Source organism: Mus caroli, unplaced genomic scaffold (genome assembly GCF_978045245.1).
Source record: "Mus caroli unplaced genomic scaffold, Mus_caroli_1 scaffold_7, whole genome shotgun sequence".
NCBI lineage: Eukaryota > Metazoa > Chordata > Mammalia > Rodentia > Muridae > Mus > Mus caroli.
In genome coordinates, this window is record NW_028227262.1 from 118532724 (window position 1) to 118559513 (window position 26790).

Below are 26790 nucleotides of genomic sequence, written 5' to 3' on the forward strand. Positions count from 1 at the left end.
CCTACCTCCTGCCTGGCCATTCTGAGAGATCCACCTCTTATATAAGAAGGGCAAGAAACCCACAGGCCTCCTTTTCTTTCCTTAACGCCTGTTTAAACAGATAAACAAGGCACATCATGCCTAGTGTTGCTTTGGGCTCATTCGCCCCTGCTTCAGAGTTCCTTGTAAGAAGCGCTATAACAAGTTGCCTGCGATGCGTGCAGAAGGAGGGAGGCAGAACAGCTTAAAATCACGGGTGTTCAACAGAGCTGGGGCTCTCAGCAACTTTTTAGAATAGTGTCAGCCTCCGGGGACAGGAGAAAGTGGGACCATCCACCTGCCAGGCCACTATCTGAACATGGAGCATCTGCTAATTTTGTCTTCTTAAGACCAGGCTTGCAGGCAGGAGCCAGTTCTCAGTCAGTTGTAGGTTCTGGTGTGAGCCCTGGCAGTTTCCTCCTTGGCAGTTGACCATCCTTGCTAAAGCTATGGTACCCTGCAACCACTTTGATGTGCATTCATTAATTTCCTTGTCTTCTTGAAGGAAGGATTGCTGTCCTTACTGATTTGCAATAGGGTGCTTTCAGCACAGTTTGTGTGGGGGATGTGTGCAAAAGGTTATATATGGCGGGCATGGGGTGAAGTACACTTGAAAGATGGGTGTCAGGGAATCACTGTCCAGCCTAAGAATCAGCACATTAGATATATTTGAGGATTCTTTTTTTTTTTTTTTTCCTGATTCCTACTATACTACACCACACACACACACATTGCAGACAGTTTTATTTACAATTATTTTCTGGCTCTGAACAGACATAGGTTTTTATCACCACATAAGTTGGCATTGGTAGAAGCACTTGAAGATGTGACAGTGTGGCCCCACATTGTATGTGGTCTTCTTTGCAGCTTGAGTTTTTCTCCTGTGTTGTGTTTGTAAAACTCGTACGGCTGATGGGGATAGCAACCGTGTCTTCCTCTGTGTTGCTTTGCTGTTCTGCAGCATGAGATGCGTCTGAGAAGCCGCTGAGGATACAGGTGTGCATAGGTATGGGAGTGATCGACATGCAGACAGCACCCCGAATGTTACAGAATGCTTCCGTTGAGGCTTGTGTGTCACACGGTGCTTATCTGTTAACCTGTTGTGTGTCCTTCTGGTCGTTAGTGTGTTGTCTCTTTGCTGTAGTGTGACACACAGAGGAGGAGTGAGGAGCATAAGAGCGTCTAGAAATGAGGAGAGAAGCGTTTGCAAGCCCTAGGGTGATGTGAAGGTTAGCCATTGATGTTAGTGCCTCTCCAAGAGTCTTGGGAAATGGAACCACTATATCAGTTCTCACTGTCAATTGAAATACACTGTGGAGAAAGTCACCATGCTTCATTACAGTATCTGGTTAACTAGCTCTTGTTCCCTGAGTGCCAACATCACCTGCAGTAACTCCCATTCTTTACTCAAAGCAGGAGAAATAGAAATAGCAGTGCACAGAGGGTGGACCAGCATTTGAATGTATAAGATCCGTTCCTAAGAGCCATGTTCTCTCGCCCATGTGAGGCTGTTCTTACAGGCGTTGACCAGGTCCTGCAGCATCAGGCGTTCGGACATTTTAAACTCGTATTTCAGTGTGTCTACCTCGAATCCAGCTAAGAAACACCCTCAGTACAGATAACGGACAGTCCCTCGGTCTGTCTGTGTGGATTAGTACCTGTTACACTCCCTAGCTCCTGGCTGCCGCTTGTGCTCTACAAAATTGATTCAGATGATCTGATTCATGGGGTTTGTTTTAATTAAAACATTTAATTAAAAACAATTTAATTAATAAACAATTTAAAAGAGATCCTTAAGTTGTTTGCCTGTCACTACCCAGAGTCAGTAAACAGTGACAGGGCCTAGTCCCCTGCCTCTCAAGCACATACTTGCTCTATGTTAATAAGCCGTATATCTCCAGGGGATCTGGCAGAGATTTAAAAGCACTTAAGTTTATGCCATTAAATATGAAGGGTTTTTTTTATAATATTAAAGAGACCAGGCAATGACCAGAGCAAATGTGCTTTTCTCTGAAGACCTTTGACAGTCAGGGGTGCTGGGATTAGATCAGAGAGCTGCTGTTGTGGGATGCTGAGGGAGTTCAGTTCTGTAATGCATGATCCCACCAATGGGTAGGTGGTGCTGTGGTGGCTCAAGGGAGAAGCAGGTGGGCTATCTGAGTTGGTGCCTCCCTGTGTGTGCAGGTGCTGTGCAGTTAGTTTCCTATGTTTATGAAAAAGCTTCACCACACAAGTAAACAATGTGAGTTTCCAGACGCTATGAATCGTCCGCCATCTGAAGACAAAGCAGAGGGTGACAAACCCCCTTTGTCAGCAGGACCTTGCCAGAGAGATCAGAGTCCCTGCGCTAATCACACGTGGATAGGTTCATGGAGAAACACTGGGGAGAAGGCTTTCTGCAGCGTGGGAGCTGCATTTCTAAGGTTAGCGTGATGGGATTTGAATGGAAGACACAGTATGATGGTGAGCAAAAGTGTCCATCCTGCCTGTTGATTCAGACAGTTCCCAGGGCAGCCAGAGATGGGAGAAACGTGTGTCTGGCTCTTCCACTAGGTGTTAGGTGGTTGTTGTATACGGTGAATCAGCTCGTGGCAGAAGGTCAAGGTCATGTCAGTAACTGTTCTGGGTGAGCTGCCTCAACACAGGAACATTCTTTTCTTTGTCTCTGAGAGGTTCCTTGTCCATGTACTTCCTGCAGCTGCGGGCGAGTCACTGCCATTCTCTGTAGCCCTTGTCATTTGCCCTCAAGACCACAGTCTGACCCGGCAACCCTTGTGGCGACAGCGCACCATTCAGACCTTGGTGAGCTGCTTCTGACCCACAATCTGAAGCGCTGTGGTGAGTTGTGCGTGGTGACGGCCAGTGAATGAATGGAAAAGAACACAAGGGCAAGAAGCCAGGAGACCGGCACAGGCACCCAGACCTCTGCTCTGGGGCTGCCATCTGAATGGACTTGATAATCTTTGCTGGCACGGGTGACCTGTTGGTGACGTTGTGGAATAAGTCATGTGATGAGGAAGCAAACATTCCATTGCATCTGGACCTGGGAGCTCTGAGTGTCCTGAGCATCCTACCCTGGTGACGTGACCTGCCTTCCTGGCTCTCCTGTGTGAGGTTGCTCTCCATTCCCCTGCTCATAAGTAGCTATATAAATTGAATATATCCTTTTACTAATTTTTGTGTGTGGGGGTGGTAAGAATACAAAGAAACTGCTTAAGAAGTCCTAGTTTGTAAAAATTTATACACAGTATAGGCTCCATGCTCATGAGACACACTGTGTAAAGAAAGGGAAATATAGAATATTTGTCACAGTTTTTAACTGAGCATAGACCTGTGATCACAGAGCTCATGGGAGAGGGTAGTGGAACCTCTGCCTGCTGCGGCTGATGACACGGTCAGGAGAGAATCTCCCCAGTGTCTATGCCTCCACCTCTGCCACGAGGGAGGTTGTTGTTTAAGGATCCTGGCGTCTTACATGGGTTCACACAGTCATATTTACCACAAAGTATAAACGGTGCACATGAGAATATGATAGGAAACAGGTGAAGTGCTGATTACAAAAGCCAGCAGTGGCTGCCACCCCCCAATCCTTTCTCCCTCCCTCCCTCCGCCTCCCTTCCTTTCACCATTTCTCTCTCTTCCCATTTCCTTCCTTTCGCCTTCCTTTTCCTTCTTTCAGCACCCACCATGTTCAAACAAGGTCACCACAGACCCTTCACCCTTCTTCCCGAAGCTTTCAGGCTTAAGGAGGAAGCAGACTGGGTAGGCAGGGCACACAGGCAGTCGAGGCTTTGGTGGAGCATGGACCACAGGGCATCTTCTCAAAACCTGCACGCCCCAGCTCAGGACTGCCCTTCTGTCCCAGATCCACTAGCATGAACACTAGGTTTTGTGGAGCTGTGCAGCACAGAGTAACTTTGAGAGACTGCTGCTTGAGATTTTCTTTTTCAAAAAGATGATGGGTGGGCAGGCAGATAAAGTGGACGGCTCCTGGCTTGTGCTTTACAGAATTAGGCAGTGTCTTTGAGTGTGAAATTGAAAGAGAAAACTTTTTCAAAAGTGGCATTCACAAATAAATTGGAGCAGATGTCTTCATCCAGCACCCACCCCTCTCAGAAGAGGAGCTGGAGTGGGCGGGAGCTACTTCTGTGGTGTGGATGGCACTGCCCATTCCTAATGAAGACTCGCGGAGAAAGAGCAGCAGTGGCATCAGACTGAAAACGGCTTTGATCCACTGCAGGACTGGGGCAGGAGAGTGCTGGGAGGAGAGCCGCCACCCTGCCCAGCAGAAGAGGCAGGAGGGCTAGCTCAGCCTCAGCTTGTGAGTGTGGGCACTAGAGAGGCTCTGAAGCCAGAAGCTTTTCAGCACGGTTTGTTTTCTGTTGCTGAAAGGACTGTGGATTCCAGGCTCTTTGTACCTCCCCACCCCCCTGGTTTGATAGCATGTCTGATCTGGACTCTTGGGATCTGTCTCTGGTCCCCTCAAAACCAAGGGTCTCCTTCCCTTGGTCCTTCTGAACTGAAACAGCAGGCAGGCCTTTAGAACTCACCCATTTTAGGAGATTCCCCAAACAAGAGATTCACTGAAGCTAGGAATTACCTTTGCAATGCACTCCTCGCTAGGGAAGACTTGGTGCACTGAACTTGTTCAGCTGTGTGGTTGATCACATATTTAGGGAATTTTAAAATAAACTTTAATGTTACAAGCATTGTTTACATGCGGTTGGTTCTAGGTCTTTTGTGAACAGTGGAACACTAGACTTGTTCATGGCATGAATTCAATCTAGACCCCAGTGGTTGTCGGCACTGCTGAATACCAGGCAGCCGAGCGTTTGCTTCAGATAAAGACGTGTGGAGGGTTTTAATCACTTTTTTCCCTCTTTTAAATACCGCCTTTCAGTAGTTGCTTCTTAGTGAATGAGTGATTGTTTACTGAAGTTTTATACCAGGGTTTTGGACATTAAACAGTTGTAATCAGAATACAATTTTGTAAGAAAATATCTGCTCATTTTCTTACCCTTACATCAGAACAATAAAAATAAATTGACATTCTCCCCCTGGGCATGTAATGATTTTAGAAATCCCGCCATTCTCTTTTTGAAAACTTGAATCGTAATAAATGAGTTCAGAAGAAATTTAATTATAGTTCTTAAGCTGTAAACCTCTGGAAGTGGGTAGGGCCGCAGCAACTTCCATCTCTGGAAACAGACAAGCCATATGCAGCTAGAATAAAATTTGACCCTTTAAGTGTGATCAGCATCTGAAGGAAAATCATTTTTCCTCTTTTTTTTTAAATTATTTTCCTTATTTGCTTATCAATGAACACAAAATACCACACTTGGGCATCTCTTAGGCAACAGAAGCAAGAGCCCAGCATTTGTTATCGTGTAGGTGAGGTTGTTAGCATCCTGTGGAAGACAGTGGCTGACAAGGCCACCTGGAGGAAACTTGGATCAGACTCTCTGCATCGCAGATCCTCCTCTTGAAATAAACTTGACACAGAGCATCTCAGAAGTGTTATCCTCCCATAGTGGTTCTCAGGTGGCCTTTGGATATCCTGCAGTCATTCCTCGAACTGCCAGCTAGGAACTCCCATGAGCTGGCACATGCTCCCTCAGCTTCTCCTACCCAAGCAGTCCATGACATCCCTTCCTGATCGGGATTTACAGTGTGAGTTGTTCTCCAAGGTCCCCAAGCACCGAGCACTGGTGGTTTAAACTTAGGTTGGTGAAACCTGCCAGTTGCCCCAGAGGTAGGGAATTCGGTGTGGGCCACTGATAGTGGGCTGCCACAGAAGTTCTGTCCTATCCTGTGAAGGTAGTGAGCAATATTTTCAGGTCTCAACTGCAGATAGTCCAGGATGCCTGTAGTTAATTAACAAGGCATATATAATGGAAAGAAATGACCTGACACTCACATAGGTGAAAATAGTCTATAGTTTCACTGTAAAGTTGAACCAAGAAAGAGCGTGTACACAGACACCTTACAGCTAATGGTGAGCTTTGGCCACCAGTGTGCAGTATTTTTCACCCATTGGCTTAGGCCCCCGCAGCCAGTGCGATCATGTCTATTTACTGCTCAAACCTAAGATCTTTGAAACGATGTCTGTGTTCTGCTGAGGCGGCCTGCTTTTATGAGTGCCGGAGTACATGTGCCGTCCCCTGAATGAGACCAGTCTTTATATACTGGAAAAGGTTATATTCCTACAGATCCCTTCACCAGATCCCTGCAGGCGTCTACGCTATCAGAAACTAGTTTAACTTGGGAACTGCATTCAGGGTTTTGAGGGCAGCAAACCCTGGCCAAAGGTCTGTTTCATTTGTCCAGAAACTGCCTTTCTGTGTAAGCTACATGCATTATTCTCTGCTGGGCCATGGCCCTGCAGCCCCAGAAGGTATCTGAATGAGCCTAAAATAACCCTGCCACCAGGACAGAATGGGGCCTATTTGGCTTGTGTCTTGCTATTTGTCCCTCCAATGAGTCCCAGTTGTGACGTCAAGGCTGCCTGCCGTTCAGCATCAAGCGAGCAAAAAGGAAATCGTGGCCTCACTTTTCATCAGTAGCCTGGACAGACGCTTGGTCCTCAGGCATCCAAAATGCTCTGTCTGGCAGAGCTGTGCATTCTATGCCTGGGTGACCTGGTTAAAAGGAGGAAACCAAATGCTGTTCCCAAATGCTCTCCAAAACAAACCTTCCACCCAGGCGGCTCAGGCTTGGCCCCACAGCCTCCAAGGACTGAATGGCCAGGCCACACTACTTGTGCATTCCGCTCCAGTTCAGCCTCTGATGCGAGAATGTGATTAGCAGCGGCCTTGATTAGCAGCCTCCTCAACAACTTCACTATAACAACTTCCCTGTGCTGCCTGCAGGTCCCTACTGCAGAGTCCCTTCTGGAAAACAAAGGCTGGCTTTACAAAACCTTTTTGGAATCACACTCAAAAGTGTCAGCTAGTGAATGACAGGCCACCTTCACCTTGTCCTCATCTGGCTTCCCACTCCCGGCCCCCAGCCACGGATTTCTCAATTCTAGAAAGACTTGTGTGTGTGTGTGTGTGTGTGTGTGTGTGTGTGTGTGTGTGTGTGTGCATTTTAATCTTTATAACCCGCTCTTCTTTCTTAGCACCAATATGCTCTGTTTTTTCTTGCTGGTTTGTTGAGAGCAGTGCCTTGCTTTGGGGAGAAGGAGCGGTCAGTAAGTCTGAACCTACCTCTGCAGGACACAAAGTCATCTCAGGAGACCACAGCCTCCTTGGCCGTGTTTTGATGTCTTACAATAGTGGATGCCTCATACCAACTTAAGACTAAGTCATGCTTCCAGTCCCTGCCTCCTCGACTTTCTTTCTGCCATGGAAGGCCACTTTATTTTAGGAGTCTGAGGTGAGCATTCAGTCACTCGGAAAAGCCCGGGTATGACAAACCACACTGTACTTCAGGGTTGTGTTAGACAAGTCACTGGGTTTGAGGTTTTGCATTAGAAATCCCTCTCAGCCCTTCTGCGAATGCCCCTCTGTAAGCCTTGGACTGAAGGATGCTGGCAGAAATCAAAACCACTCAACCCAGTACATACACAACTATATGTGCACATTTTATGTCAGAATCTTGATAAAGTAAGTCCTTGTTCTAGAGGCAGGTTCTTGCTGTATAACCCAGACCAGCCTCAAATGGAATTTAATCCTCTTGACCCTGACCCTGACCCTGGGGTATCATAATATAAAATGTAACCGTTTTTAAAGACTTGATTTAAAGTTGAATCAACTGCTTCATTATGGCTATGCCCTATAAAGCATGGACTTTGTTTTCATTATATGAAAGAGACTTGAGACACGATGCAGTCGTTTTCTTTCTTTGGACAAAGATTGAATACTGACTTCTAGCCTTACTTCAGAGAGGGTAGTTTGTATAGAAGCATTTGAAATATCCTTAAATCCCTCCATTAATTTTTTTAAATGTACAAGCCAGTCTCTTAATTAAACAAACAAACAAACAAACAGGAAATGTAGCTTTCATACAGTCATCTCTGTTGGGCTTTGTTTTCCTTAAGCTGAGTCTTCAAATTCTGACTGTAACCTCAGAGGTCTTACAATACGTAACACAATGTTATTTTCTCAATTTGATGAAAGTTTCCAGTTTGATGTTACAAGGTGACTGTGTTATATTTATACTGTATTCTGTGCTGTTAGCCAGTCAAGAAGGTGAACAAGAAGAGACACTGGTAACCCAAGGACTGGTCACTGCATGACCTGTGTGTCCAACTAATTAGGATGAACTTTGCTTCCTAATACAAAGTATCCAAGTGATCGATACTCTGGAAACAAGAGCCCCTACCACCAATACAGTGTTGCCTTCCCTTTCTGCTTGAAACATATGCATTCTGTGCAGGTGTGTGCATCCACACTTGCCCTGGGGCCAGAGGAGACTGTCAGGTGCTGTGTTCTTCACTGTCTGTCTTGCCCTCTAAGACAGGGTTTCTCCCTGAATCCAGAGCTCTCCAGTTCTGTCTTTGTCTTTTTCGCTCATCTGTTTTTCTCTGTTCCCTCCCAACCCTCCAGAGCTGGGGCCTCGGACATGTGCAGCCACTCACGACTCTTGCGTGAGAGCTGGGGATCTGAACTCGGGTCATCGTGCTTGCTCAGCAGGCACTCTTGAAACTGATGTGCCCCCCACCCCCACTCCCACCCCGTGTGGTCTCTAAAGGAGTCAGTGTGCTTTAATAGCCTTTATTATCAACCTCATGTAGATTTGTATGTTATTCCTTACTGTCGTAGCTAATATAACGGGGGTGGGGTGCGGAATTTTTGTTGTCTTGTTTTATTTTCATTTATGGGGCACATGTGAATGTCAAGAGTCAATTCCTTCCTTCTCCATGTTAGTTCCAGGAATCAAACACAGTCAGGCTTGGTGGCAAGCTCCCTTACCCACTGTGCCATCTTACCTTCCTCAAACTAAAGGTTCTTAAGCCTCGGTGTGGAGTTGTGAGTGTCAGAGCTGTGCTCTCTGGTTGAACAGAGGCCCTGTAGGTAAAACCCTGGAGAAACACAGAGTGCTCATAGCACAAAGTAGTGTCCTTTCAAGGGCAATTGGTGTGCAGCTTGCTTGTTTGTTTGTTTGTTTGTGACAAGGTTCTACCACATACTTCTGGCTTCTTAGTGTAGTGACTTCCTATTTTGTATAAAATGTTCATATTTATTTTTAAAATTTAATGAAGACTTAAAAACTGATGGTCATAATTCTTTTCTCTGTAGACCCAGTAAGATTACTGAAGATTTCTGTGGAGTATAGTGACACACAGAATCTAAATCCAGGGGTTACAGGTATGACTCTTTGTGTCTTGTAATAGGTAATTTGACAGCCATTTTCTTCATGCGGCAGGTATGGACAGCCAGCGACCTCCATGGAAATCATGAAGATGCCCTTTCTGTCCCTCACTGCCTTCTGCCACAGCCCCTGGTCGGCAAGTGACCAAATTAAAAGGACCAGCCTGTCATTGAGGAACAACTGACAGAGGTCTAAGGTGTGTGAGAGAGAAGACAAAGGAAGCAGAGAGAGAGAGAGACAGGTGCTGGCCAGACTTGGTGACAAACAGGCCTGACACAGTGAAGACGAAGGTGAGCCCATCTCCCAAGCCTTACTGTAGAGCTGCTCTTCGAGATAAGGCAAAACAAGTAGAGGTGAATGTGTGTTATTTTCTGGTTGAAACAGGTTAAATACAGAGAAGAAATAACTTGGAAACAAACATCAAAGAAGGATGGTGGAAATGGTATGCTTAAGTGTGTGTGTGTATGAGTGTGTGTGTGTGAGTATGTATGTGTGTGTATATGAGTGTGAATGTGTGTGTGTACTTGTGTCAGTGTGTGTCTATGTGTGTGTCTGATGACATGAGTGTGTGTCTGTGGGTGAGTGTACGAGTGTGTGTATTAAAGAAGTTGTGATGTCTAATTTCAAACCTAGCTCAGGATTACTTGCTGCCCAGTGGACTCACACTCTTGCCTGCATTAGAAAGCCAAGATAGGCCCCGCTCCCTGTGCACTCAAGTGTCTGTTTTGTTGGCTGCATCTTGCTGTGGCACTAAGGGATGGACTTGGCCAAGCCCAGTCTGTAAACAAATCTCTTGGCTCAGGATTGTTCTCAGTGGTTAGCTGTGTACACTGGTTCTACTTTCCCCTCAAACATAGAAAAGCCTAGGAATTTTGAGGCTTGTTTTCTTTTAGAAATAAGTGGGATTTTTTTTCTTGCATATGCCTTTAAAAACATACGCATCTTCCCCACAGAACTCTTGGGGTTGCCGCAATTTTAAGCCTGGCCCATGAATTCTGAACATGGACTGCAGCCACTCCTGAGCCCTGCAGGGACCATGCTCAGTAGGATGGGAAAGCTCCTTTGCCCTTAGAACTCCTTCTGGGCCATGACCCGGTACATCACCTAGGATGAAAACGTACTATAAAAGTTTCCCAGGAGTGAGCCATGTACTTGGCAGCCTGGAGTGTGCACCGACACCCCACTTACAGCCACTTCCCACCTGGAATTTTTTCGTGGTTGATTTAATATCCCATCCAGGTTCAAGGTTTTGTTTTTTTTTTTTGTTTGTTTGTTTGGGTTTTTTTTTTGGGGGGGGTTGGTTGTTGGTTTTTTTTTTTTTTTTTTTTTTTTGGTTTTTCGAGACAGGGTCTCTCTATGTAGCCCTGGCTGTCCTGGAACTCACTCTGTAGATCAGGCTGGCCTCAAACTCAGAAATCTGCCTGCCTCTGCCTCCCAAGTGCTGGGATTAAAGGTATGTGCCACCACTGCCCAGCCAGGTTCAAGTTTTTATGACAGGAAGTGTGTGTGAATGCTTAAGGTAGGAGTAAATAGTCCTTGGTCTTGTGACTCTAGTGAACCCTGTAATAGCAGATTTTGGGATGGGGTAAAGTTCTGGCTTATAAATGTAACATGGGTCAGTTTTCCAGAATCTTGCGTGGAACTAAAACCAGAATGATCTGTTCAACTTTCTTTTCTATCTTTCTTGTTAGTACCGTTGGTTTAGGAGCATGTTTTTAAGTGTTTTCTTTCTTGTGATCCAACATAATACAGAGCCATTACAGCGTGGCGGGGAGGAGAGTAAGATGAACACCCTAGGTAAGCAGGCCACTACCAAGTAGCAGTGACGGTTCTATGTAGAACATTGTAGACCACATGCAGGTATACATGTCACTGAAATAGGGGGTGCCTTTGCTTGAAGATTGAAAGGACACCCAGGCTAAGGAGACTCCCAAGTGCTGCCTTAGACAGCCTGCTTTACGGGGGCCAGAGGAATGCAGACTGATGGGAGCCAGGGTGGATGCGGCTGAGCAAGTTCAGAGAGAGAAGAACCGCATGAAGCTTGATTCTGTTCCTAATCTGCAGAACTGCTTCCTGGAGGAGCTTTTCTGGAAACAAATGCACGAGAAAAGCAGGGTTCTTTCTTCTCAGGCCTGGGTGAGGCAAGGGGCCATGCCTCGCTCACACTAACACCGCTCACTCATGCTTCCCGGGGGTGAATAGGCATCGGACAGATTGCAGTTTCTAGCTTGAAGCCTCAGTCTAACTCTGTCACATCCTTGAGCAGGAATGTAGATGTGAAGGGCCAGATTTAAATACCAACATAAGTTGACTGCAAAGCCCCCCCTTATCCATCCTGGTTGAAAACAGGTCCTCTGAATCCTTCTCTCCGATTTAGCATCACTGATCTAGCAGGCAAAGTTTGTAAGGCCCACGGAGCTGTTTACCGTGGACAGACTGACCTACCTGGTCATCTTAAACTTGTTTGTGTGTAGTAGTTAAACTTTCTAGAAAGCTACATTGGCAAGTGACAAAAGCCACACTGTGGCTTTAAGGCAATTCCCATAATGCTCTGCCACTCACGGTGCACCTCATGGAGGTGGCTGGTGGGCTCTGGGGTACAAGTCAAGGTCAACCTCCCATGGCTTTTGAGTGCCTTGTCCACCGTTCCCAAGCTCCCTCTGTTTTCTTATCTGTAGGGTGGGGTAATAGTGGCCCTTAGCCTGTAAGGTTGCCCTGAAAATCGCTTGAGTAGAGCACGAGGCAGGCCTGTGTGTCACCAGATGATTAAACTGGCCTAATTAGGTTGGGTGACCTGCCTGAGAGCAGATTCACAAAAGGAGCTGGACCCCAGAGCTTGTGTCCTACCCAAATGAGGCCACTGTGTCTCCTGTCCCGTAAAAGCACAAATGCAACGAGTTCACTTGTTTCCGTTGTTTGAAGGAGAACTTTGAGTAAATGTTACGTAGACGGAGCACTTTTGTGTCAGGGTTTTATTTTGTTTGAAAAGGGTGGACTCTGTACACTTGTATGGTATCCACAACAATGCAAGTGGCAGGAAGACGTGGAGCAGCCTCGGGATCCAGTCACATTTGGAGTGTCCAGCCATAGAGCACTCACCCAAGTGAGCACATCTCTCAAGGACAGCAGTGACCTCCAAAGCCACTGTCTGCTTGGCGTGTGTCCCCTGTGCCCCTCCTTAGCTTCTGCTTCATGGCCTTCTAGTTTGGCTTTATGTTCCCTTTCCCCCCTATCCAATACTTCAGGACTGACCTCCCAGGACTGTCCCGTCAGCAGTCAGAGATAGGACGGGACTAGCCACACGCACCACCATTGAGATTTGAGCCTGGTATGTGTGTGACACTAGGGGAGGGAGGCTTCCTGTTGGCAAGATGGGAAATGAGCCATCCAAGCATTTGAGTGGTGCTCAGAATGCCAGTCAACGTCCTTCCTCCCACCAGCATAGCAGCAGCAGGACTTGTAGACTCATGCTCTCTCACTGAGACAGCCATAAGGTCTCAAAGGTGAGGGCAGCAGGGTGAGTGTGTATTATCATCTCCAGTTATAACTGGTGAAATATGTTCACATTATGCAAATGGTTCCCAGTATCAGTCTGGTGGCCTGTGGATATAGCACCATAGAGAGCGACTTGCCTAGTCTGTGAGAAGCCCTGAGTCCAGTCCCCAGTGCTGCCAAAGGCAAGCAGCAGCAACATCAACAACATGACCATTTGTAAAAATGTTCAAAACAGCATGTCCCTTCTTAGTATCCAAAAACAAGAAAGAAAAGAGTCAGGCCAAAACATCCAAAGGCACTGAAACAAAACCAGGAAGAACTTGCTCTGTCTCTACTCGGCAGTTACCGGTGGCAGAGGCTTGTGTACCCTCCTCTGGCATTGACCCACCACCCTCCCCTCACCCAGAGTGAAGGCTCATTCTCAGCTGGACCATGAAAGGCAAGGCGAGCTCTTAAGAAAAGGCTGCCTTTCTCCAGCATGCATGGTGTCCTCAGAAAAAACCCTGCCACGACTGATCCTCTAGCTTCCCCATGCATCTGAGCAGCCCTGCCGTCAGGAGCTCCTACACCCTTCTTCCTGGCATAAACTAATAGGCTTGGCAAAACACCAAACACCATACTTCAATGGCAGCTTCAAAGGACACCTTAGTGTTGGATGACGTGTGCGCTGCTGTTAACGTGACTGTCCCCTAAACGGCTCTGAAATTGGTTTCTTCTACGAACCTAGGGAGTGGCAGTAAACTCTGTTTAATGCCATCTGGGAGGAAAGAGGATTTTATGTTTGAAATTTGGGAGTAAACAAAACCAACTTTCTCTCTCCTGCAAGGGTTAATGCTCCAGTCAGCTTCAGATGGGTTCTCTTGAATCTTAAAATTGTTTTTCTGGTCACGCACTCAGAAGGTCTAAGCATTTGTGGATCTCACCCCCCACCCCCACCCCAAATGCTATTCTCTTTGGCTGTCTTAATTACACAGGGGTTGGGAAACCAAATTAAAACTAGGCGTGGCTGGGTAAACAGCGATCACATTGCAGGCTTTTAGCTTTGCTCTTGGGGCTGTCTCTCCTTCCCGTAGCTCTGCTTTGCACTTCGTATCTTCCTGAAGGAAATAGCATGGGGTCTTTTGGAAATAGTCACAGGAAGTGGGACTCGGTGGCTGGTTACTCACCAGCCGCGGAGTCAGTCCTGACAGGTGGCAAATGCCGCTGCCTCCCTCCTGATTTATGTGAAAATAGCCCTGAGAGAGGCAGCCATGAGGGTGGGTGCACAGCCCAAAGGGTTTTTTGTCCACCAAGTGGCTTTCACGAGGAGACTGGTCATGGCGTGTCATCTGGAGTGTGTGTGTGTGTGTGTGGAGGGGGGTGACTCAGCGCTGAGCTGGGGTCGCTCCACACACGTGGTAGCCACCGTGGGGTTTCTGCTCAGTTCTCAGAGTGCAGGCGGTCTCCTAAAAATGATCTCTCCCTCCCACCCCCAACAGCCGTCCTTTCTCAGTGAGTCACTTCCAGAAATGAATAGCCGCAGATTTTGGAATGAGCATTGTGAAATCTCTCGTTTATAATGGCAGGTTTTCAGTTGGTGGCTTGATCAGACATTTTCTCAAGATGAAAATGAGACCTTGTCTTTAAAAAGAAAAAAAAAAAAAAAAAAAAAGTAAGTAAGCCCTGTGGATTCAGAAAGCAAAAGTCTCCCACTGAAGAGCTGTCACAGCTGACCTAGCCCTCTGTGTCAAGCTGTGTGTCCTTAGATCTGCCTGTACGGATGAGTTCTTGGAATTACCGACCTCTCAGCAGTCGTAGCTGGTGGTTTCCAGTGCAGAAGGTTACTACTTGAATCAGCTCTCCTCTGGGTGAGTAGGTGGTAGTTTCCCAAGGTGTTCAGCAACTTGAGCTGTGGATTTAAAAGACTGCTGGCAGCTCTTACACACTTCTGCTTCCTGAAGCCCAGTGGATGGTTCTGCCGAGCAGCGGGAGGACCCTGAGGTGTGTTTTAACAGTGTGGACGATTGAATTACCACTCCATCTTTTGAATATGGAGATCTTTTGAGGAGGAGAAAGTATTTTTGCAGAAGGAAGTGGTGTATTTGTGGGGGGGAGCTTTCAGCGGGGTAATTATGGGGTTTTTGTTTTAAGCACTAAAGACCCTTCTTTGGTGTGGAGGAGATAAATGACTTAGGGTCTTAACAGAGAAGTTTTTCTGTAACTCTGAGGAAGCTCTGTGGCACTACTAGCAGTCCCCTCTGTCCAAGGAGGATGCTAACCCCAGCAGAGACTGACTATCTGGCAGTACCCACTCTGGGTCTGCCAGGCCCCATGGGCTCCTTCCTGGGTTAGTGGGAGCACTTGGTGCAGGGCAGAGAGAAGGAGCCCAGTTACTGGAAGCGGGGAGTGTGGCTGCAGGGATTGTTCCCTCAGTGGATCAGTTGTTTGACCTACTGACTCACTTCAGAGGAATTGGGAAAACAACCTAATGTGGTTTTATTGTCGCTGTTCAGGACTGTAGGGTTCCAGCCTGGGATTTCGATGGGCTGGAGGAAGGTGCTGCTGGCATTCATGCTTTCTGCTGACCCGCTCTTGGCTCTCCTGTGGAATTCAGTCCTCTGCTTCCAGGACAAACCCAGCCTGCACTTGGGGATCCTTGGGTGACCGTTCAACTGTGAGTATTTTTTTTTTTTTGAAAGTCACTGATTCTTGCTTAGAAACTTATAAATGGCATTTCATCGAAGGAAGAGCTTCAAAGAAGTGTCTTTGCTGATGTTCGTGTGTGATACATTTCACATTTACTATGAAAAGTACTCTGTGTGTGATCATAACTACAGAAGCACACACGACCTACAGACAAACATGGGAGCTAAGAAGATATTTTTTGTTTTATAGCATATACATAAAATGGAGTTGTAGTTTTGTTATTTAAAGCAAAACGTGCGCTAGATCTATAAGATGCACATTTGAGGAAGTAACATGTCTATGTGCGGAGACTTGATTCCTAGTGCTTTTCTTTATCTCACCAGTGCCAGCAAATAAGCCTCAGAAGAGAGCAAAGAAAGTGCTTTGGTCCTGTGTAAGAGCAGACTTAGAGAAGATAGCCCTGAAGATGTGTGTGCTACTCTCTGGGTTAGCTGTGCTGACTGCCTCTTCCTGATCCCATGTCCAGATCACATCCTTAATTAGTGTAAGGGTTGCTTGTTAGGTGATGGCTGTGGGCGTTCTTACTCTCCCACCAAGGGGCCGAGTCGAGGGTACAGTCTATTGGGTCATGTCTATTTAGTATACTCTTATGTCCTAATGCCTGCAGAGTTAGAGTTATCAATCTGTTCTAGAGTCTAGCCCTCCCCATCCCCCGCCCGGAGATGCTGATTGAAGCCACGAATCCTTTAACCACGTCATTACACTTTTGCTTGCACATGGAGGCATCCACAGAAATGGAGACCCCTCTCCAGATGCAGCAGGTATAGGAGGCTGGGCTGCACTCTCCGGGGCGGGGGGCGGGGGGGCTTACCCTTCTGGGCAGTTAGACTTCCCAAAGAACTGCTGTTAAAAGCAGGAAACAGCCAGGCCAGAAGTCACTCCATGTGACTGCTGGGTGGAAATACAGGGCCAGAGGAAAAGACACAAGGGCAGAGAACACATGACTAAGTAAGTAAATAATAGAGAGTGGTTGATACCATCAGGATCGTCATGTGTGGAGCCCAGAATCCCTGTCCGGTTAGCCAGGCGCATCTATAAAGGGGTATAACTTTGGGTAGAGAGCTAAGGATTCGTAACCACTTCAGCTAGTTGTGTGTGCCACCAAATCAGGTAGGGTCACTTGAACTTGAAGGTGTCACTTAAATTGGAGAGGTGGTTACACGCGTGGAAGAAATGTGGTGGGAGAGGCATATGAGGTGGTGGTTGAATACAAAAGGAACAGTGTCTGGAAAAAATAAATCCAGCCCTTTGAGCTCATGAGTTGCATTGAAACCAGTACCATGGGGCCATTGTGGAAAAAGAAGACATGGATGTGTTAAAAGGAGCGTGCCACAGAGGTTAAGAGGGGCAGACGAGTTCGCCAGACTCAGTGTACTCAGTTTGAGTCACACTCAGAGGAAAATGTTCAGCGATTGTGAAGTGCTGATACCCAATCAGCAGAAATTACCTAATCTTCTAGGTAAAGATAACGGGGCTGGGGCTTTTAGTCTGAAGGAGTGGGGGTGGGGGGCTATTGCTGAGAGTCCTGTGCAGTGACTGCTTGACTTCTCCTGTCTCCTTGCCTCTGTGCTGCCCACTTGGTCTTCATTTGCAGCACAGTGTATAGCCAGCGGCTGGTTTAGGAATGTGTGTGACCCCTTTGTGATAGACTCCTGCAAGTAAATACATCCAGAAAAATCCAAAGAACTACGGCCATGACACAGGAATTATCAGTACACTTTCTGGCTGTGATAAACAGATAAGAAAGGTGATAAGATAGTTGAGCTTAGACATGAGATGACATCTTTGGTGATAACTTTCTAAAGATGAAAGTAAGTAGCTATTTTGAGTGGTAGAACATTTTATTTCTTCAGCATGTAGGGCCTACTGTGATAGGTTCAAAAGGAAGACGACAGTGCCTGATTACAGTACTGTGGGGACAGAGCAGCGTGTGCTGGGGGGCTTGTGGCATTCAACCACTACCCTGTGTGGCTTCCTGATGGAGTTGAAGTCCAGACTTTCCCCCAAAGGGCAGCCACTGAGGTTAGCAAGATGAAGGAGTTAATGGTGAACCATTCCCCTGAGGACCAGGTACATAGGGGCATGGACCTAGGAGGTGTGGCAGAAGGCAGTGGGAGCAGACGTTGGGGGAACCACCATGAGCACGGGACTAGTGTGCCACACGGGGTGGCCTGGAGATTTCAAGAACATGCCTGGTGAGGTGTGTGACTTGGAAAGATGAGCAGGCAGCAGTTAAGAGGACTTGACTGGGGGACAGGTTGGGCAAGATAAAGAGGCACCTGACTCGGCAGAGCTATGATGAGCGGATTTGAAAGTAATGGACTCCAGAGAGAGGAGTGAGCAGGCAGATAGAGCAAAGTCAGAGTAATGGCTTAGTTACTGTGTACTGTTACTCACTAGGGACCTGTGACACAAGATGCCAGAAGGAAGTACAGGCCTGGAGGAAGAAACAGGTGGCATTGGAACATGCCAGAGCACACACTGGTTAGGTAAATGGAGATGTAAGACAGAGTGGGAAGTCAGCTTAGTGGGTATGGACTTCAAATTTGATGGACAATTCAGATGAGTATTGTGGTCTTGACTGGTATGAGGACCAATTTCCAAAGCAGTGGTCATTCTCTTGAGAGAGGGAGGGAGGGGAAGGGGTGGTGGTGGTGGTGTTTATGTGTTTGTAGCCTTCACTGGCCTTGAACTCACTCTGTAGTCCAGGCTGGCATGGAACTCAGAATCCGTCCTCCTCCTCCTGAGTGGTGGGATTATAGGTGTACGCCGTACCTGGTCTTTGTATTTTAAATTTGATTCAGAGTCACCAGTAGTAAACATTTCAATTGTGCATGCAATATGACATTTTGATAGATCGATAATTGCTTGTAGTAAAACCAGTTTATAGACAGATGTCACATGGTTACACTCATGTATATAAAAACACCATAATTCCCTATACTACAATATTGTCTTCTGTTAATGCAATACTTCCCATAGATTTATCTCAAATAACAAAATTGTAAAGCCTTTAACCTATATTTCCCAATCACCACTGCCACCTTCTGTTATTTTTCTATACATTTGACTTTTTTTAATTGCACATGCAAAAAGTGAATCTATCTTCAGTTCCCAAAGATGCATTGATATTAACTAATGTCTTATCAGTTAACGTCATATACTAATGCTTGTATATATCTTTTCCCGTAGCTACCTCCTCACACAATTTGCAAGAGCTCTATTAACCCTTGGTAAAGCCCACTTTTTAAATGAGCATTTTCTCTATATGCGTAAAACATGGCTTTTAAGGCGCTTTAGTGATGCATTGAGTTCTACTTTGGAGGGTCATATTTTTTATGTGTATTCAGATGGGTTTTTTCATTGTAAATCCCCCAGCGCTGGGTGCTGAGTCATTGTGTGTCCCAGGTAGTTTGTGGTGTTCCCGTTACTTTCTGTTCTGCACTGCGCCCCTCAGCAGCAGGACACCATGAAGTGCTGGGATCTTGGCCCATGCGTGGAGCATGTGGTCATAGTTTTTACTATCAAATGTCTCAGGCATAGAGCAAGGGTAAACAGTTTACAGCGAACCCCTTCTCTTCAACAGCTGGCTTCCACAATTAATACTTTACCACTCTTTTATTAAAACCACGTTTTTATTGATGTAATACTTTCTAAACCACCATTTGAACACCAAAGAAGAGTCTTAAAGAAGTTTCCTCTAATCCCTGTTTTTGTTTTGTTTTCATTTGCAGATCTGGTTTTGAGGACTCCTGGGAATTTGTATTATTAGTACTGTAGACAGTGAACAGCACAGTCTGTATCAAGGGAAACTATTTTCCAACATATTTTTGTGGTCTTACTTGGTGGCTTGACTTGCAAGGGTTATGAGGTGGTGAATTTATTTCTACAGCACAGTTCAGAGTGCCGTTCCCTACCAGCAGTTGTCTTTTGCCTTCATGGCAGAACCTGAAAGGAGCCTTTAAGAGTGGCTGCAGACCCACAGGAGTTCTGAGATGCTCTAGTGGCTGGGAGGGGAGGTTGGGCCAGTCCAGAAGTAGCTGCCCATGTCACAGTGCTGGCTGGAAAGCTGACAACTGTCACAGGCTGATTTCCAAAGTGGCTGAGTGTGGCTGTGTAAGGGAGCCTTTTCCAGGAGAGCTAACTGCCCAGGAGAGCCAACCACTTCAGACCAGTCCTCTCAGAGGACTACTGTTGAGGGGCCCTGGTTCACAGTAGGACCTTAAAGACTGGAGGTTGAGGAACTCCACCAACCCTTCCATCCAGGCTGAGAGCCATCCCCCGTGGATTCCCAGGAGATCATGGGCCTGGTAGGACCACAGCCTGAAGATAGATGACTTTATAACAGCCATCTGACCTACTTCTGCCTTAGTGCGGCATACAGCATCCAGCCGAAGGGAAAATTCACAACCTGCCGTGAAAGACATGCCTGTGCTCACAAAGTAGTGGGCCATACTGTGTTTTCCCGAGCTAGCTTTGGAGTTAGGATTTTGAAGCTGTTGGGTGGGGCTCCATCTGTGGAGTGGGGGTAGGGACCATGAGGTCCAATAGGTGGAATAGGTGGCCTCCCTGCAGCCATGCAGGGGAGGTGACTTTCCTGGCAGGAATTTCAGTGACTCTCCCCTTACTAACCACCATTCCTGCCTTGACCCCCAAGAGACACGCACTGTGATCCAGCGTCACCTCGGCTCTACACCCCCTGCTCCCCAGTTCTGTTCTAGAAGCCTGGCCAACAAATTCTTTGAGACACAAGACTATCTGGGGAAATGATATTAAGGAAAACTTAAGGATCTAGTAAGTTGAGCATTGAGATGAGGCATTCCATCCGTGTGAGCGAGCGCTTGGTTCCAGGGGTTGCTTTGTTCTTCCTGCTGATGTCCACCTCACACCACTTTCATGCTCCAAGAAGAGCCAGCTTGTTGCCTCCCGAGCCTTTTCTCTACCTCATCCCAGGGCAGCCTGTAGCTCTACATAGATCCAGATACTAAATAAGGATTTATGAAGTTAGCCAGGAGCAAGGGATGGGAGAGCCACAGCGCTCCTCTGACACCTCATTTTCCTTAGTGTAAAAATGGAAGGACGGAAGCAGACTCCCCTCCCTCCACCACTCATCCCCATGGTATGCACAGACCGTGTGAATCACCTTCTAAATCCACAGCCGGGGTGAGTTAGCTGCAAGGTTAGGTCTGCAGGAAGTAAGGCCAGCGAGGTCAGAAGCCCCACAGAGGGAACATGAAACTGTCCAGCACAGGGACCCTTAGGAGGATGTCTCAGGAATGCTGCCTTTTAGGTGAGTCACACCCATGTCTGTCTCCCAGATGTTATCTTGCCAAACAGTTTAGATGAAACATAAAATTCGTATGTATTAATAGACCCTGGGATTATATAACAGGTTAATGAGGTAAGACCCTAGTTTGTTGTCTGCAGCCAAGTGCGGTCAGCACACACTTACCATTCTAGCACTTTGGTATCTGATGCAGGGGCATAGGGAGAGTTCAAGGCCAGCCTGGGCTACATAATAAGTTGGAGACCAGATGAACTACACAGCCACACCCTGTCTCAAAATGAAACAAGGCTCTGCAGGGAGAATATAAATTATTTGTATTTCTGTAAATACACAAGCTTTACCTTGAAGCTTGTTCCTGGGGTGGAGACTATAATTGGGTATTTTGTGCTTCTGCCTGTGGGACCACTCAAAGGGGCTTTTTTTTTTTAGCATGTTAGACAAGTTGTGGATATTTCCCAGCGTGGTGTTTTTAAGTTTGTATTTAACTGCAAGAGTTTCTCACTTGATGCTGAGCTGTCACGCCACGTGCCAAGCTGTCGACTCACCCGTCATCTTCCACATGCTTATCATGACTAACCCAGAGCCCCAAGTCACTGTGGGTTCATTTCCTATGGTCTCAGTATTCCGGGGTCAGAGCAAACCAGGGAAACTCATGTTTGTGTTGATGTTCCTCATTCCTGTGAACTGCCCACAACACCGAGCCTCATTGAACATAGGTAGAGGCCCAAGTCAGCAACACATGCACCACAGGCCAGGCACTGTACCAGGTTCCCCCGTGACACACGGAGAAATCTGAGGGTTGGAAAACTGAAATCATTTTCTTGGGAATCACACACCCAACAAATGCAGGAACCATGATTCAAAATCATAGTCTTCTGCCAGCTACACCCAAGCTTTGCATTGTATCCTACCCTGTGTCCTGACTCAGAGTTCAGATCTTATCTGTGGGGACCATTATTCAGTTGGATGCAGTCACGTATCTTCGGTATATTACAGAAGGATGCTCTCATCCAGCTGGATGTTTCCATGGCATTCCGTGTTCTAGGTCACCCTGTGACAGCCGATTAGTGATGACTACGCTCTGCCCTTCTGCCTCCACAGAGTGTGCCATGACCAGAAGAGAGTCTTTTCAACAAGGGCTCTTCACAAAGCCTCAACCACCAAGAAGGGTAAGGAAAGCGGTGTGGTTCATGAGTCACCTCTTCCCTTTTCTTGACTAGAAACTAATGACAGCTCATCACTCTTGTGCCTTCAAGGAAGGTCAGCTCGCACAATTCAAACGTAGCATTGCAACCAAGAAACCAGTTGTCTTGTGATGTGATTGTTACCTGTGACCTCTGTGATTCCTCTGTCAGGGGAGAGCCTGATTTCCCATGTACATTGGTCCCCCTACCCTCTTTGTGGATGAAGGAAGCAGGGAGAAGCTGAAGTTTCTTCCCCTCCCTCTGCCACTTCAATGAAACACACTCCCCTCCTGGGTGTTCCCAACGTGTGCTATAACTTACCGGTGTTTGTGTTTCTTGACTTTAAGTTCCTCTTACAAACTGGGAATTGGATGGTGTCCATTTTAGGGTAAGCATGGCCTTTGAATGAGAAGCACAAAGGAGGGTGTTGTGGGACATATGTGTTCACACACATTTTGTAGATCTCATAGCTGCCTCGATGGCTCTCTCTATCCCCACCTCACTGATGAGACATCAGTTTGCCCCATGTTGACATGTGATGGTGAGTGACCCAGGCAGGACCTCAACTTTTTAGGGTCTACAGGCCTTGAATCCTAGTCTCTGGTTCTCTGTGTGGCTCCTTAGCAGACGTAAAAACTGTTCTCACTGCCTTTTACGAAAGCTACCTGTGTTGTTCTTGTCCTAACAGCTGGACTCGGAGAATTGATTGATTTAGTTTTTTTTCCTTTCTACTCTTCCCCCCACCCATTAGTGGCCTCTTGCCTCCTACACATACACTCACTCTCTCTCTCTCTCTCTCTCCCTCTCCCTCTCCCTCTCCCTCTCCCTCTCCTCTCCTCTCTTCTCTCTCTCCTCTCTCTCCTCTCTCTCCTCTCTCTCTCCTCTCTCTCCTCTCTCTTTCTCTCTCTCTCTCTCTCTGACTGTCTCTCTCTCTCTCTCTCCTCTCTCTCCTCTCTCTCTCTCTCTCTCTCTCTCTCTCTCTCTCTCTCTCTCTCTCTCTCTCTCTCTCTCTCTCTCTCTCTCTCGTCTTACACTGACAAGTGATAGAACCCCGCAGAGTCACAAGGTGTCGACATTGAGATTGAGTCTTGAGTGTTTAGACCACACTTTCCTTCGTTGTAGAGATTGAGGGAAGTAAAGAGCCCTGGGGCTTTGGGTAAAGTGCCTGCACACATGGAATGTGAGAACTGTAGTTGTGTCGGTGAGAACTGAACAAGACAGGAGGTAAGTGTACCGGGGCAAGGAGGAAGTAAGCAAGAGAATGTGCGTAGGCGGCCTGTGTGCTTGGCACAGAAAAGGCCTTAGAGAGGCTGCTGGCTGGGACAGGCTGTGTAATTAAACAGTTGAACAGATCTTATTAACGGCAGGGTGGTGTTCACCACAGGCCTGCAGGGGGATGGGGAGAGAGGGAGAGAGCTGGAGATGTCTTTGGACACATGGAGCTAGACATGAATTTTCACAAGCAGGTAGGCTGAAGAACATAGAATCCAGGTGACAGCTCATAAATTTAAAAAAAAAAATTCAACCCAATATTCAACTTGGCTTTCATCTAGGTAATACTGGTCAAAGGAGGAATTCTTAATTTCACGAGAAATGAATATTACCCCACAGTAGAACACAGGACCAAAGTTAAAATGTTATTTTCAATAATTTGTGACACTGGTCTGAAATTGGCCTTATGTGTTTGGATCTCTGGCGAGACCCTTCTGCCATTTGTCACTCTGGTGTTATGGAGGACAGAGTCAGAGAGAGGAAGACGCAGTGAGAGACCCCTTCCCTGGGGTTCTTAAAGGTTGGAGGCCAAGGCAGGCTGACACGCTTGTCCTTCATGCACTGAGCACATGCCTGTGACAGTCCCTGAAGTGACCCTAGAACACTGTCCAGTAAGAAACCTGCTAAGAGAAAGGAAGATGTGCGATGAAAGGGCCTCTAGGAGGTGATTGTGACAACAAAGCTAAGGGGTGAAAAGGAATATGTGGTCATGGGGGAGTTAGGGGTGAGGGCTCCATGCAGAAAGAAAGACCAACTCTTGGGCTAGTAGAGAAAGCCCTTGAGTAGTGGCCCAACCTTATGAATCCTGTGACCCCTTAATACAGCTCCTCCTGTTGGGGTGACCCCCTAATCATAACATTATTTTCATTGCTACATAATAACTGCAGTTTTGCTGCTATGAATCATAATGTAAATATCTGATATACAGATGGTCTTAGGAGACCCCTGTGAAAGGCTCACTGAATCCCCTCCCACAAAGGGGTCTCGAGCTACAGGTTGAGGACCACTGCCCTAGAGTGAGGGGTGAGTTCAGCATTAGAGGGTCAAAACGAAGGCAGTACAAAGGTTGCCTCCATTTCAGAAGCCTCTGGAATCTCTGGATACGCCCCTGGGAAGTTTCCAGGCTCTTTGGAGGGCCCCACCCTAAGCCACTGCCTGCCACTTCCTGTTCCTATGACTGTCCCTTGTCAAGGGGAATAAACAAAGACTGTGAAAGCACATGATGATATCTAAAGCCAGCCCGGCTCAGGTGCCCCTGAGGGTGACAGTGGCTACCCGGCTATGAGAGGACCAAGCTGCTTCTGCTGTGGCTCACACAGCCCAGGGGAGGAGACCAAAGAAGGGTATTTATGGCAGACAGACAAGGTGGTAGGATACCACACAAATGACAGTTAATTCTGAAAAGAGAAGCCCACATAGCTGGACCGCAGCCCTTGCAGGGAGTGGTATGCACAGAATTAAATGGGCCTCCTTTCCTCACACTCCAACTTAACAAGGTTGAGATCTCTGTGCTCACGTGGGGTGTGGGGGCACACACAGTCCTGAGTCCCCCTCTCATGCAGACACCACGAGCGTCCCATTTACTGTTGTACCTGCAGTTTCCACTCCCCGTTCTGCTGATTTGAAGTACACTGCCTCCCCTCGGAAAGACATGAACTTAGACCTCGGAGGCTGGTTCGGGTGGGAGCTAAGAGGAAGCACTGTGGAGCCCAAAAGTGTTGTGTCAACACTGTGGCTCTGAGCATCTAATCTTTTACTACCTGTAGGGACAGGTGGATACAGAGTTGCTGCTGGCAGGGAAGGCCAGTTTCTTTCAAGGTTACGGTTGTGCAATAGAGAATATCTTATGAAGCTGCGGGAGGGGGTCAGAGCAGCGTGTTCACAGAGCCTGCTTCTCTGAACTCTCTCCCTGCACAGGACCTTTCTTAACTGACTATCCGAATGGTTTCTGAGCCAGCATAGAGCGGAGAGCTGGGTCTCCAGAGAGCAGCCATTACCAGTCTGTAGTTAAGCTAAGCATCTCTATTTGGTAGGGACTTTCATTTTAGAGATGTCCTGGGGTGCTTCTCTAAAGTCCTTGTCTTAACCACTCTTTTTAAACAGTGCCTTTGTTCTAATGTCCAAGGGGAAAGGTGCGAAGAGTTTTTCAGTATCCAATGAGAAGGGGCAGTGTGCAGCCCTGTACCAGGTTGTAACTGGGAGGCTGTGCTGAGCTTGCGTCTGGGGCCGAAGCCAGACAAGGGGAAGTTTGAGGAGTTGGGGGTATTTTTAGCAGATCAGGCCTGCTGTGAAACTGATTCCTCCCTCTCCTTTAGTTCCAATGAGAGTGCTCTTCACTCTGAATGTGTGCTATCTACCGTTTCAGACACACATGAAAGGGGAGTGTGCGTTGTTAAGGTGAGGGGGAAGCAGTGCACACACCCACGTGTGTAGGCATGGCGTCCAGCATCCCTCCATTCTGCCAAGTTGTGGTGTGACCAGACGCCCTTTTGCAGAGCTGTGGCTTACCCCACAAACCCTCTGAGCTGGAGGACTCCTGTTTCCATTGGTCCCTTCCCATTCATTCCTCTGTCTGCTTTGAGGCCCTGACATGGGAATGATGGGCCTGCTCAATACTTTGGGTGCACTGATTTAACCAACAAGGAGTGTTAATTAAAACTTTATTCGAGTACAAGTACAACCTCTTAGGTAATTTATGTGGGCTCTCCCTGGGACCTGTGGGCGGTCTCTGGAGTCACTTGCGATGGTGAGAGGGCTCTTGCAAGTAACCAGAAAGCATAAATTCCCACCCTAGGGTTTTACTACCCTTTTTTATTTGCATAGTGGTTGGCCCTGCCAGCCTTCTGGCCACCCCAGCCTGTGGTACTGTGGAGTGGTACTGGAACAGGACCAGGAAGCTCTAAGCCCTGCCTCTTTCCTAACTACCCACCTCTCCCCACATGTGGAATTCACAGCCCCGCTGCCTCCAGACTAAGCTCTGAGCACATCCGAGTCACACACACATGATCTTTTTGGTTGTCCCCCTCTGTGATGTGCTAGAAGCCCTCCAAGGTGCACATAGATCTGGTTGTGTGTGAAAGGCCTGCATGCTGATTGGCCTTTCTAGAAAGGCTAAGTCACAGATGCCTGTCCCAGGCCTAGAGTTCAGTTACTGTCCTCTCCCTCTCCAGACCGTTGGCAAGTGACAGATACCAAATAACTAGAATGTTCTCTTAGAGATCCAGACCATGAGAGGACAATGCTGGGGAAGTGGGGGGGGGGCCTGGGACTGGGGAGCCCAGGTAGGGTATCAAGTCCTTCCTTTTTCTCCTCCTCCTCTACATGAAGAAGGAAGGCAGCCTTCATCACAGCGGGGTTGGAGGGGGAGGGAGAAGGGGCCACCCTGGGTCCAAGTTATTGCATAGGAGGCAGCCTCTCCCTGGGACTGCGGTGGTGAGAAATAGAGGTGGGCTTGAAAAGTTGGCCTCAGCCACCTGAACGTTGTGCCCCGACCCAAAATGGGTGGAGTCAGACCCAGCCTCTACCTACTTGCCT

At 47.4% G+C, this 26790-nt stretch overlaps 1 long non-coding RNA gene across 17 annotated transcripts in view; it reads left to right on the forward strand.

Annotated features, from left to right (window-relative positions):
* The window catches only part of LOC110296206 (uncharacterized), a 142413-nt gene extending 115918 nt beyond the window's left edge, over nt 1-26495 (forward strand). For 6 of the 17 annotated variants that reach the window (XR_015047675.1, XR_015047686.1, XR_015047674.1 and 3 more), the window contains 4 exons: nt 7182-7395; nt 9388-9623; nt 9718-9775; nt 14307-18143. This is a non-coding gene — a long non-coding RNA (uncharacterized LOC110296206). Of the gene's footprint in view, nt 1-2716; nt 2821-7181; nt 7396-9260; nt 9353-9387; nt 9624-9717; nt 9776-14306; nt 18145-21845 lie in introns of those variants that run through there. The other 11 variants (XR_015047673.1, XR_015047684.1, XR_015047683.1 and 8 more) reach the window with 8 other exon arrangements.
* The last annotated feature ends 295 nt before the right edge of the window (nt 26496-26790 follow it).